The following is an 11,750-nucleotide window of genomic DNA, read 5'->3' on the forward strand; positions in this document are numbered from 1 at the left end:
TTTGTGATAGTGTGTCTGCCTTTTTTGTGCATGTGTAGGGTATGTTTTTTTTCTTTCCTGGACAAATATATTATCAGCCAATGTGTGGGCTTGCAGCTGTACATAAACACTTGCTAGCCAAGCAGGTTTCAGCAAAACACCAGCAGCTAATTTTCCTGATTACTTCCTCCTCTCCGCTTCCTCTGGTTGTTAATTAGTGGCAGAGGTTCAAGTGGCTCCTGTTCATGTCTTCTCTGTTTTCCAACCTTTTTTTTTTGTTTGTATATGTCTGAAATAAATAATTGGACTCAGGGGAAGAGTGTAATCTTTTATATTCAGCATGTTAAGATTCAAGGTTAAACTCAAGAGCTGTCAATATGGAAGATATAAGGTATAAAAAGTTGGGTTAGTGACCTGATTGTTCTTAGATGAAAAAATACTTTTGATTTCCCAACCACATTCTGGTTAATTAATATTGAGTGATCTCATTCAGAGGGCTGATTTAATAAAATATTCTCAAACGTCTTGATCACTACAGCCAGTATAATCACAAAACTGAGTGGTGATTCCCTAAAGCGGTCTTTAACCAAAAAATGAACTCTGATAAAAACAAAGAAGTATTTACAGTCGGTAAATTGACAGCAATCTGTGAATAATATGTCCTTTTCATGGCAGGTACTGTATACTGGTGGTGAAAAGGCACATTCAGAAACTGGAAGGTAATTTATTTTAAAAGGTAAAAATTATATTAGTTTACACTACTTTTCCACAAAATAAAAAAGGTAAGAAGCAAAAATCAGAGGAACGGAAGAAAGATTTGTCACAATCCTGGGTCATTTGACCCAGCGTTTTGAGTTTAATATATTTTGATGTTTATGGTTTATGTTTAAGTTCATTAGCTCAGCGGTTCCCAACCCCCGGGCCACAGACTGGTACCGGTCCGTGAGTCGTTTGGTACCAGGCCATGAGAGTGGAGGCTAAGGAGTGAAATTTATGGTTTTCAGGGTTTTTATCGTGAACTCGGTTTTTCTGGGTCTTTTCCCGTGTTGTAGTTGTGTGCCTTATTTTGAAAGAAATATTTACGCTTCACCATAGCGACCAGAGAGCATTAAGGGGCAGAGAGGAGGATGTTACTCTCAATGTTGTTGCTGCATTCCAGGAGGACGCTGCTAATAAAGTTACACAATTACACACTGAATTCGCGTTAATTATTATATTTACAAAATACCACAGTTTTTGTCGTATCATTTTATTTTGTTGTATTTGTCCCCGACACCTTAAAGGCCGGTCCGTGGAAATATTGTCTGACATTGAACCAGTACATGGCACCAAAAAGGTTGGGGACCGCTGCATTAGCTTATCTGAGTTCATTTCTATTTTGCCTGTGTTGCCCTGTTATAGTTCATTGTTTCTTAGATTCCCCTTGTGTCTTCACCCCTGTGTTTAAGTCTCCCTCGCCTATCATGTGTTTCATGCCTGCATGTCTTATGTTGTCAAGCTCGTGTTGTCATGTCCACGTCTCATTATGTTTCCTGTTTTATTTTGAAGGGGTCTGGTGTCCCATGTTCATTGTGTTTGGTTTCACTTCCCCTGTGGCGTCATTATGTTCATTCTAATCAGCTGTTTCCCTGTGTGTTTCCACTCCCCCTGATCGCCTTCTGTGTGCATTTAGTCTGTGTGTTTTCATTCATTGATTCTCAGGCTGCCTGTTGAGTTCTGGTCATGTTTCCAGGTTTTTCCATGTTCAGGTTTTTATCATCGTCAAGGTTTTGTTCTTTTCTGTTGTGTTTAGCATTTAGTTTTTCTCAGTTTAGTTCTAGTTAGTTTTGCTTCAGTATGCATCTGCCTTTTGTTTTGTACCTTTTCCCAGCCACAAATAAACGGCTTGCTTTTTGTTAAATTATAGTTTAGGTCCAAGTGTCTGCATTTGGTTCCTTTTCCTTCCTCCACATTGGTCTGCCAATGCAAACTGTGACAAGATCTTGGCTGAGTGTTACCAGGAGTAAGTTTCTTCTCTCCAACAAGAACATAGTGGGGATAGCTTAGGTTTGCAAAGTTGCATTGGAACAAACCACTGGGCTTGTGGAACAAAGTGGAGACCAAAGGTGCTTCAGTGGAGCAGTCAAAGTCCAAACCTCAACCCAATAAACTGCTGTGGCAGGATCTGTGCATGAATAAATGCCTGTAAACCTCAATGAAATGAAGCAACAGTGTAAAGAATAGTAAACCACAGTTGTTCCACAATGATCTGATAAAGCCATGTAGAAAATGATTGCTTCAAGTTACTGCTGCTAAAAGTGGTTCTAACAAGCAACTAAATCGTGGGGCGGGTTATTCACAGCACTGCTTGGAGTCCCTGAAATCTTTCTTTTTCACATTACTCATCATAAGAAGATGGGTGGATGGAGTTAGATACTTATGCATGTAAACAGAAATTCTACATTTGATGTCAGAAACGGAGTAAAAAAACAAATTTAAAAAAAATAAACTATACTGCTGAGAACTGCTGAGATTGCAGAGCTGATAAAGAAGCTCCCCGGGTATCAAGTGAAAATCCTAAATGGCCTTCACATTCGGGAAACCGAGTGAACCTGAATATAGGAGCAACACATGGGAAAGATGTGTTGTTGTTAGCCTCCATAGACAGCATGACTCCAGCCCAGTTCAGTACAGTTTTGTTTGTGTGTGTGCTAATGTGAGAATAAGGGGGAATGAGAGACTTCAGAATATATTCTCTCAGATGATGAGTTTCCCCACCCCACTGTAAACACATCATTGCCAAATCGTTTTGATGCTTTGAATCAGGATTAACTTCAAAGATCACTGGAACTTTATTCATCTCACCCAAAATAATAAATGTCTCTTGAAGGAACTAGACTCCCTTTCTCCATCTTTTCTATCTTTTTTTCCTGATTTCTGATTCATGCCATCCCATCTGGCAGCTGCTAAAAATCAGAACATCTTCATGGTCCCTCCTGTTTTCCTCCCTTGAACTGCTAATACCCTTCGCAAGTGATATTTTTATATCTCTCTGTGTATGTGATCCCTTTCATTTCACGGCAGGGCTTCTATCGCTCATTCATCAGCCCCTCCCCCTCCCCACAGGCCACACAGAGTAGACTCATCCAGACCTGTCACTTCGTTACTTTTAATGGACGCCGAGTTTTCTCTTTACGCAACTGTGTCACAAAATAAACAATTCTAGACCCAGACGACAACACATCTTGGACTTGCAGTCAAACAATGGGGAACACAACCGTGACCCAGTTTACTTTAAGGCGACCTCCGTGTGACTCCAGTGAGAGAGGATCTGTGAGAGATAGTTTTGAAGGCAGTTTTCCTAATCAGGAACACAGATGCTGTCTGATCCCCCAAAGACTGCCCCCACTAACAAAACACATTTGAAGTAAGACATTGCCCATTTTAAGATGATTAGAGCCACCTATGCACAGGAGAGGGCTCAGCAGAGGCCAGTCACACCAAATCAAAAGGCTTCAAACAGCCTGCCATGGATCCGCAGGATATTAGGAGATAATGCATCAAGGGGGATGAAGTGTCAAATGGCTGGTTTGTTCCTGTGGACACTGCATTCATCATAGTTATTGTGAGGTTGGCTCAGTCGGCGAAGCAGGCCGTCTGGCCGGCGAATAGAGAGACGTGTCTGTATCAGAACTGACACATTACAATGGGGTAACTTATCTATCGAAATATATTTTGGGAAAGCTGTTTTACCAGTTATTTCAGCTAGTAGGGAGTCAGAAATAATATCGAGCAATGCTTGAATATGGAAAAAATGTTATTGCTCAAAGAAATTTGTTCTTTGAATTGATTCAACCATGCCTGCTGCCAATCCATTGTCTCTATTACTACACCAAACAAGAGCGCGGCCATATACAGTGTAAATCACCAAGGAAGAAAAACAGGCAATCTCATCTTCTGCACTTTCCTTCTCTATGGTATTGCATTTACAATGCTTTTGATTCAGCTCTCAGCGGTGCTGTTAAGACAAATGCAATACTAACAGCATTGTTCTGTGTGTGTGTGTGTGTGTGTGTGTGTGTGTGTGTGTGTGTGTGTGTGTGTGTGTGTGTTTCTCTCGGCTCTTGCCAGAAATACACAGACTAAGAACCGCTTCACAGACCTTTTATATAATAAGTATTTCAAACACATATTTACTGTCTGGAACATGCGTTTTCTGTGTGCATTCCTATGCGCACATACAGTATTTATATGCTGAGATCTCAATCCTCGGTGCCCACTGATGTAGCAGAGAGGCAACAACAGTGTCCCGGTTTGACTCGATAGAGATTTGCAGCAAATGAGCTCATCCATCAGCAGAAGCGTGTGGGGACAGGGGGATGATGAAGAGAAGGAGGGTGAGGAGGAAGATGAAGAGAGACGGTGGTGCTGGGCAGGGGCCGAACAGAGACAGGACCGCTCGTAGTGAAGACTCAAAGTGAAATATGATGGACTTGCCATTTCCACACCCTCCAGCACCTTCTCTTGTCCTGTTTGAAGTCTTGAGCTCAGCATGGTTCTTGTCCAGTTCATCTCAAGATTTCACATACATTTAAGCAGGAATGCATTTTAAAGGACTGGCATTTCTTTCTTTATTAATCACAAAAAAAATCAATATTCACTCTCTGGGTACTATAGTCTTCTATAATCAGCATTTCATGTCTATTTGCACTGACTTAAATACTCAAACCTAAAATATCTGAGAGGTTGTTTTAAAAGTTTCTTTCATTCTTTACTTCTGAAACATTTTAAAAACATTTTTAAAAGATGTGGGTTTGCTTTGCTCTGCAACATAAGTGATTAAACAGAAGGTTTGTGCAAGTTATGCACTCCATATAGCAACAAATAATTTGAAGCAGCAATCTTAGCTGTAAAAGTGACTCCTTGAAGGAGCAAATGAAGTAGACTGATGACTGATCTGGAACAAAAGATGTTCTTTGGCTTGGTTTTTAGTCATTGATCTGTGGTGAAAGCTTGAATCATGCGTCCATTAAAACATTGTGCCATTTCTCATTGTGAGGGGAGGAAAACCATCCCATGGGTAGATAATGCAATTTTAAAGTTGAATTAGCATTGTGTGGGACAATAAACTGACTGAAGGCTTCCATTTAACCTAACAATATTTTAGAAACTCTCACAGACATGCAGAACTTTTTATTGAAATTAAGGGACGCTTTGTGTTTGTGGTCATTTAAAGTTAATTTCTAGACATCTATCCCCAGTTCCCTAGTAATTATCTCTATTGTGTGTCATTCTTGCCACAAAAAAGCTTCGAAAATCAGATTTACCTCTTCAAATTCTTGGTTATTTTTGAAACAATGTGTCCCCGACAATAGAAGGGTTCACAATTAACAATTGGTGCCCAGCTCTTGATAGCTAACCCTATAATTAAGCAAACATTAGCTCATTGAGTTGTTGGAAAAAAGTGGTCTCCAGCTGACATTAATGTTTCCAGGAAGAATTCTGCTAAAAGGGTGCTGAACATAAACTTGATGCCCATATAATGATACTGCACTAAAAGACTGCCACACAAGTGAGGCTAAATGTCCAATGTCCAGCATTGCCCATGCATTGCAGTGCAGCCCAGCTATTATATAAATACATATTTATATATTGTATGTATCTATATATTTTTTTTCTTTATTTTCACTACTTTCTACAATGTAGATACATATTGAAGACATCAGTTATATGAAGCAAGATATATGGAATTATGTAGCAAAGAAAAAAATGATAAATAACTCTAAATATGGCTTAGATTTTAGGGGGGTTTAGCCACCCTTTGCTTTGTTGACAGAGCTGCAAACCCTTGCCCTTCCGTCATTGAGCTTCATGTAGTCACCTGAAATGGTTTTCACAGGTGTGTCTTGTCAGGGTTCATTCATTTTTCTTAATGGGGTTGGGACCATCAGTTGTGTTGTACAGAAGTCAGGTTGATACACAAGTGATAGTCGTCAAAGGAGTTTGCAAAGAAAAGCGACTGGACTTCTTTAAGTTGCTTGAAGACGTTTCACCTCTCATCCGAGAAGCTTCTTCAGTTCTAAGGTCAAATGGCCGAGGGCGTTCATAAAGTCAGCAAAGAGGCACAGAAAAGAAGATCAGACACCAGCGAGGGAGGATAAGAAAGACAGACGCAACAACGTTGTCATCCCCTATGTAGCCGGTGTATCAGAGAAACTCAGGAGAGTTTTCTCCAAGCACGACATCCCAGTGTACTTCAGACCCAGCAACACACTCAGACAGAAACTGGTTCACCTGAAAGGCAAAACTCCAAAACACAGACTTAACAACGTGGTGTATGCTGTACAGTGCAGCGAGGAATGCCCAGACCTCTACATTGGAGAGACCAAACAGCCACTTCACAAGCGCATGGCACAACATAGAAGAGCCACCTCCACAGGACAAGTAGCAGACACATCTTTTCACCAATTGTTCAGAGGAGACTGCGCGAATCAGGCCTTTACAGTCAAATAGCTGCTAATAACAGCACCATGGTGGCACGGACATGCAGTTAGTGGGGATAGGTAAATTGGTAACAATAAATTGCCCATAGGTGTGAATGTGAGTGTGAATGGTTGTCTGTGTCTATGTGTTAGCCCTGTGACAGACTGGCGACCTGTTCAGGGTGTACCCTGCCTCTCACCCTAAGACAGCAGAAGAGGATGGATGGATGGATGGATAGCTGCTAAGAAACCACTACTAAGGAAAAGCAACAAGCAGAAGAGATCTGTTTGGGTAAGAAACACAAGGAATGGACATTAGACCAATGGAAATCTGTACTTTGGTCTAAACTTGATGTCTTTGGTTCCACTCACCGTGTCTTTGTATAACGCAGAAAAGGTGAATGGATGATCTCTACATGCATGGTTATCATCAATGAAGCATGGAGGAGGTAGTATGATGGTGGGGGTGGGGGTCCTTTGCTGGTGACACTGTTGTGGATTTATTTAAAAACTGAAAACATACTGAACCAGCATTGCTCCACAGTCACATGATCTAAACCAAATTTTATTACATACAAGTTATAAGTTAAATGTAGACATATTACAAGCATATTCCAAGATACAGTAGTGGTCAGAAGATTACATACACTCATGGGAATGCATGTCATAGTAGTTTTCGGTGATTATTAATTTCTTTGAGTTGTTCTTTTTCCAGGGTGGAATGATTAATCAACATACATCTTTAACAACAAATTTTGAATTTATTTTAGATTTTATGTGATCTGTAATGGGTCGGAAGTGTGTGTGTGTGTGTGTGTGTGTGTGTGTATGTATGTATGTATGTATGTATATATATGTATATATATATATATATATATATATATATATATATATATATATATATATATATACACTCATTTAAATATTTGAGTAATAATGCCAAGAACCATTAACTTCTTATTTGTGATCATGACTGACTACTTTTTTGACAGCACTCAGTGGACTGACCAATACTCAGAACAATGAGAAAGATCTAAGGATGAGAATTGTAGATTTGATTTCCAAGTGCTTGTGACTCCAGGATCATCAGTTCAAAGAATTATACATACATGTATGTTATTTGGATGTGTCACCTCTTTGTCTGGACGTTGACTGAATCCGTCACCCTCAGATGAAGGGGAAATTGGTTAGTGTGTTCAGGAGTTAAATATTGGGTACGTGCCAGGAAACCAAGTAATTTAAATTCACTCTACCAGTTCTGCTGAGAAGAGTGGTCAAATATCAGGGTCAAGGTGTAACTTGCCAAAGAATCTTTAACCACATATTAATAGGGGTATATGTACATATATGCCCATGATTAGTATATGCAAACTTCTGAACACAACTGTATTTCCTTTTTGCTTCCTCTCTAATGATGTATTCACAAGAGACTACAGATGACCCACCAAGGACCGGCGGTCATTCCATTAACAGAAACCCTCCAGATTCCACAAGAGGAAGTAAGGTATGACTGTTGAATGAATACACCACATTTATACTCCTCTCACAGCCTGTTATTTAATTTATACTGTAGAAAACATTGGTTTATCTTGCAGAATCATTACAGTTTTATTCACTGAAGTTAATTATGTAAAGACAAATTGCCATTGTCATTTTAATGAGCAATGTCATCTCAATTTTTGCTCCTAGCTTGCTGCCCAGTTTGCATCCACAGAGGTCACATGAGGATGCTGCAGAGTTTTTCATGACTGAGGAAGTGCTCTCGACTCAGAAGGCAAACTGATAATAGTTACTTCTTTTGTTTTTGTGTCTTTTTTATACACCCTCTTTTTCAGAGTTTGTCATTTGGTTGTACTCAGCCTGGAACAAAGTCGATATCGCTACCCTGAGGAGGCATCTGGGCCAAGTCAGGTGAGATTAGCATCTTTAAGTATTTAGCAAATACAGAAAAAAATCCAGTTTGTTTATTTCTCGAAGACAACAGTGCAGATAACAATTACTAGCTCCTATTTTCAGCAAAGCAATTGAGGAATGCAGTATCACCTATGGAAAACAGTCACATCTACCAGCATCATATCTCATAAAAACCTTAAAACTACAACAGTTTGCTCACTGCAGGTATCTTGAGCTTTCAGCACTTCTGTGTCCTGCAGGCAGTGGAGTCCTGGCACTGAAAAAGCTATGGCATTTGGTCATCTGTATGTGTGGTTAGCGAGTGTGCAACCCCGTAACCCCACCACAGGGTGTAGAGACAACATCCTCTCGGGGCAGCTAAGGGTACTTCCAACCGGCTGACATTTCTGACAGCCTCTGATAGAGCTCAGAGTGCTGAATTATTCATACAGGTGTTATGGGGAAAGGTTGCCATTTTCACAGGAGAAACTAACCCCCCAGATGAATTGTGGCTGTTTATCCCTGTAAGTGAATACAGTAGTAATGATTTGGGACTGTGATGGCTTTTAGGCCAAATGGCAGCTCATTCTCTGTCAGTTCACACGTTGAAGACTCATACATCTCACTGCTTTTCAAGCCTGCATGAAGCTCCTAAAGTCAATCAGCCTGGATTTGTTTTTCTGCTCGGACAGCTACATGGAAACCTTCGACACCTTGCTGCCTGTCTTTCAAGTATTTTGCATATCATAATGGGAAAATATAACCATCTATATACATCATCAGATAGCAGACACACTAAAAGGTTTAGTTCACTCATCTCACAAAACATTTTCTTACTTGCATCCAGTGGTGTCTAACCATGCTGATGTTTCTGACAATAACATTTCTGCTCACAGTCCAATGCAAAAGAATGGACTATATATCCTTTAAGGTTGTATTCTCTATCAGAGGCCTGGGAGCTTGAGGGTGCTGTGCAGTATCCTAGCTGTTCCTAGGACTGAATCTTCTGGACAGAGATCCCAGATGTTGTTCCCTTTTTTTTATTATTATTGTTAGTCCTTTATTTATCCAGGTAAAAATCTCATTGAGATTAAAAATCTCATTTCCAAGAGAGACCTGGCATCATGGCAACAAAAGTTATTACAATAAGATGCATAGCATTGAGGGTGTCGCATGCTCAACCCCTGCGAAAAAGTCAGTGCAATCATGAACCACCAATTTTTCATAATCATAAGGAGGTTGCCATCCTATTTTTGATCTAGTGACCAAGCTATTCAAGCTGTATACTGTGAGTTGTGCAACTAAAAAATGTAAAAATATTAGTGCTGTCAGCCTTAATCTCATTAAAATGACGTTAACGCCTTAACTGCATTAACACCCTGTGCGAGGGGCTGCAAGGCGTCAACGCGTTAGCACGTTTAACGCGTTTAACGCGTTAGCGCTGTCCAGTCCCATGCACGGGGCGATCCGCGCTAACTCGCTAACAGAGATTTGCCACGTTAAAGCGGTTATGGCGTTAGCGTCATTTTAATAAGATTAACGCTGACAGTACTAAAAGGTTTCCTTTATGCTAAAGCTATACTAACCACCTTATGGGTCCAGCTCCACATTTAACCACATAAAAGATGGATTTGGCTGGAAGATGAACAATGAAACCTATACTGAAGTGCCTTAAACCTTCATTCTTTCTAAAGGCCAGAGGGGTGCCACTTCTCTGGTTGCATTAAAGAAGTGAAACTGTATTGAAATCTATTGAAAAAATGACTCTACCATTCACTTGAGATATAAACTCAATAAACATTTTTCTTAATAGTTTTCTTGCTAGTTTTAAATCCACGGACTCCATTAGTGTCAAAAAGGATGATAAAGCATTTCACGCCTTAGGGCAGGCCTTCATTGGGATTGACAAGTCACTACTTTATAAGCATGCAGTGTGCTTGCTTTGTCAGTCAGACATTAAAAAAAATGCACAAGACAGAAAAAAGGAAGCAAATGTGAGGAAAAGGCAATAATAATATTACATAATGTCAGTGTATTTTAAGTAGCAGTAATCCTCATTTGTAGGACGTGAATTTGTCACATTATTTATATAATCTCAAAAGAACAGGCACAGCTGTAATAGTATCGCTTGTTCGTATTTCAAAAGACAAGGTGGAAATTATGACATAAATGTGACAATTGATTGGCTCCTTGACCACAGATCGAATGCTTTTTACTTTGTGTGCACTTAAAATAGTTTTCCTTTAACTTTTTTTGCATGTTAAGACAGATTTACTGACATTTCACAAACCCATCCATGCCCTGAATGTGCAGTCACTCACTTCTGTCAGATTCACGGTAATGTGCCATGAAATTATCTGTTGTGAAGCCTCAGTGAATGTCCAGTTTTGTTTCATCTTTCCCTCCTGTTTTGTCTCAGTAGTCACTACAAAGCCTAATGAGATTGTTTTGGCTCTTACCCTTGGCAGTGCTACTCTGTCATTTATGACTGCACCAGCTTGTGTTGTCGCGGTCTGCCATTTTTCTCTGGTGATGTTGACGCGAAACATCCCACGCTGTCTTGTCAACACAACTGCGAGTTCTGTTTCTCATCACGCTGTCGCTGATGGAGAATACTGCCAAAGTTGCACTCTTCTGCTACATTTATTATTAGGATTTAAGATTTAGGAAATGTGTTTGCGCCTGTTTAAAGTGGAATTACTATCACACCCTGCAAAAATTAACCATGTTGACGCCTTTAATTTTATTAAGGATTCACTTGGGGAATTCTTTGTGGTTTGAGAGTAGAAGCAATGTGTAAATTCAAAATACAGCCATAACATCTTAGTTGGTTTAATCACTGTAAAGATTCCTCACCTACCGGAAAACCTCTCTTTTGTTGCCTGGCAACAAGCTGCAACCCATGGGCTTTCATGATCTGATCGGCTAAAAACTATCACCCTCCACCATTACCAAAACCACTACCACCACCACTACCCTACCATTAAACACAAATGTCTATTTTTTTACATTGCAGTCAGTTTTTAACCACCTATCAAGTACTTCTTGCAAAAATTCTCATCTTTAGTAGGCTTTTCAAGCCAGCTTTCGATTAGTGGTCATGATTCACTTTCACAAAGAAGACTGGCTTGTTATTGACTGGTAGGACAGATAGACGGTGCTGATGAGAAAAGGCATAATGGGGTTTCACTTCAGAGCCTCTTAGCTTTCAAACGCAAGTTTCATTGTGTGTTTGCGTATTGATGATACATTGCTTGGCCTCAATGCCTTTTATTTTCTTGTCACTCCAAATGCTGCAGGCCATCATTGACTCTGCAGCTTTATTCTGTCCCACAGCCACCCCCCTCGCTAACCACCCATTCCTTTCATCACATTGTTGTTCAGCTTTTGTGGTAGACTCAAGCACACCCAGCGTCG

Source organism: Pelmatolapia mariae, linkage group LG12 (assembly GCF_036321145.2).
Source record: "Pelmatolapia mariae isolate MD_Pm_ZW linkage group LG12, Pm_UMD_F_2, whole genome shotgun sequence".
In the NCBI taxonomy this organism is placed as follows: Eukaryota; Metazoa; Chordata; class Actinopteri; order Cichliformes; family Cichlidae; genus Pelmatolapia; species Pelmatolapia mariae.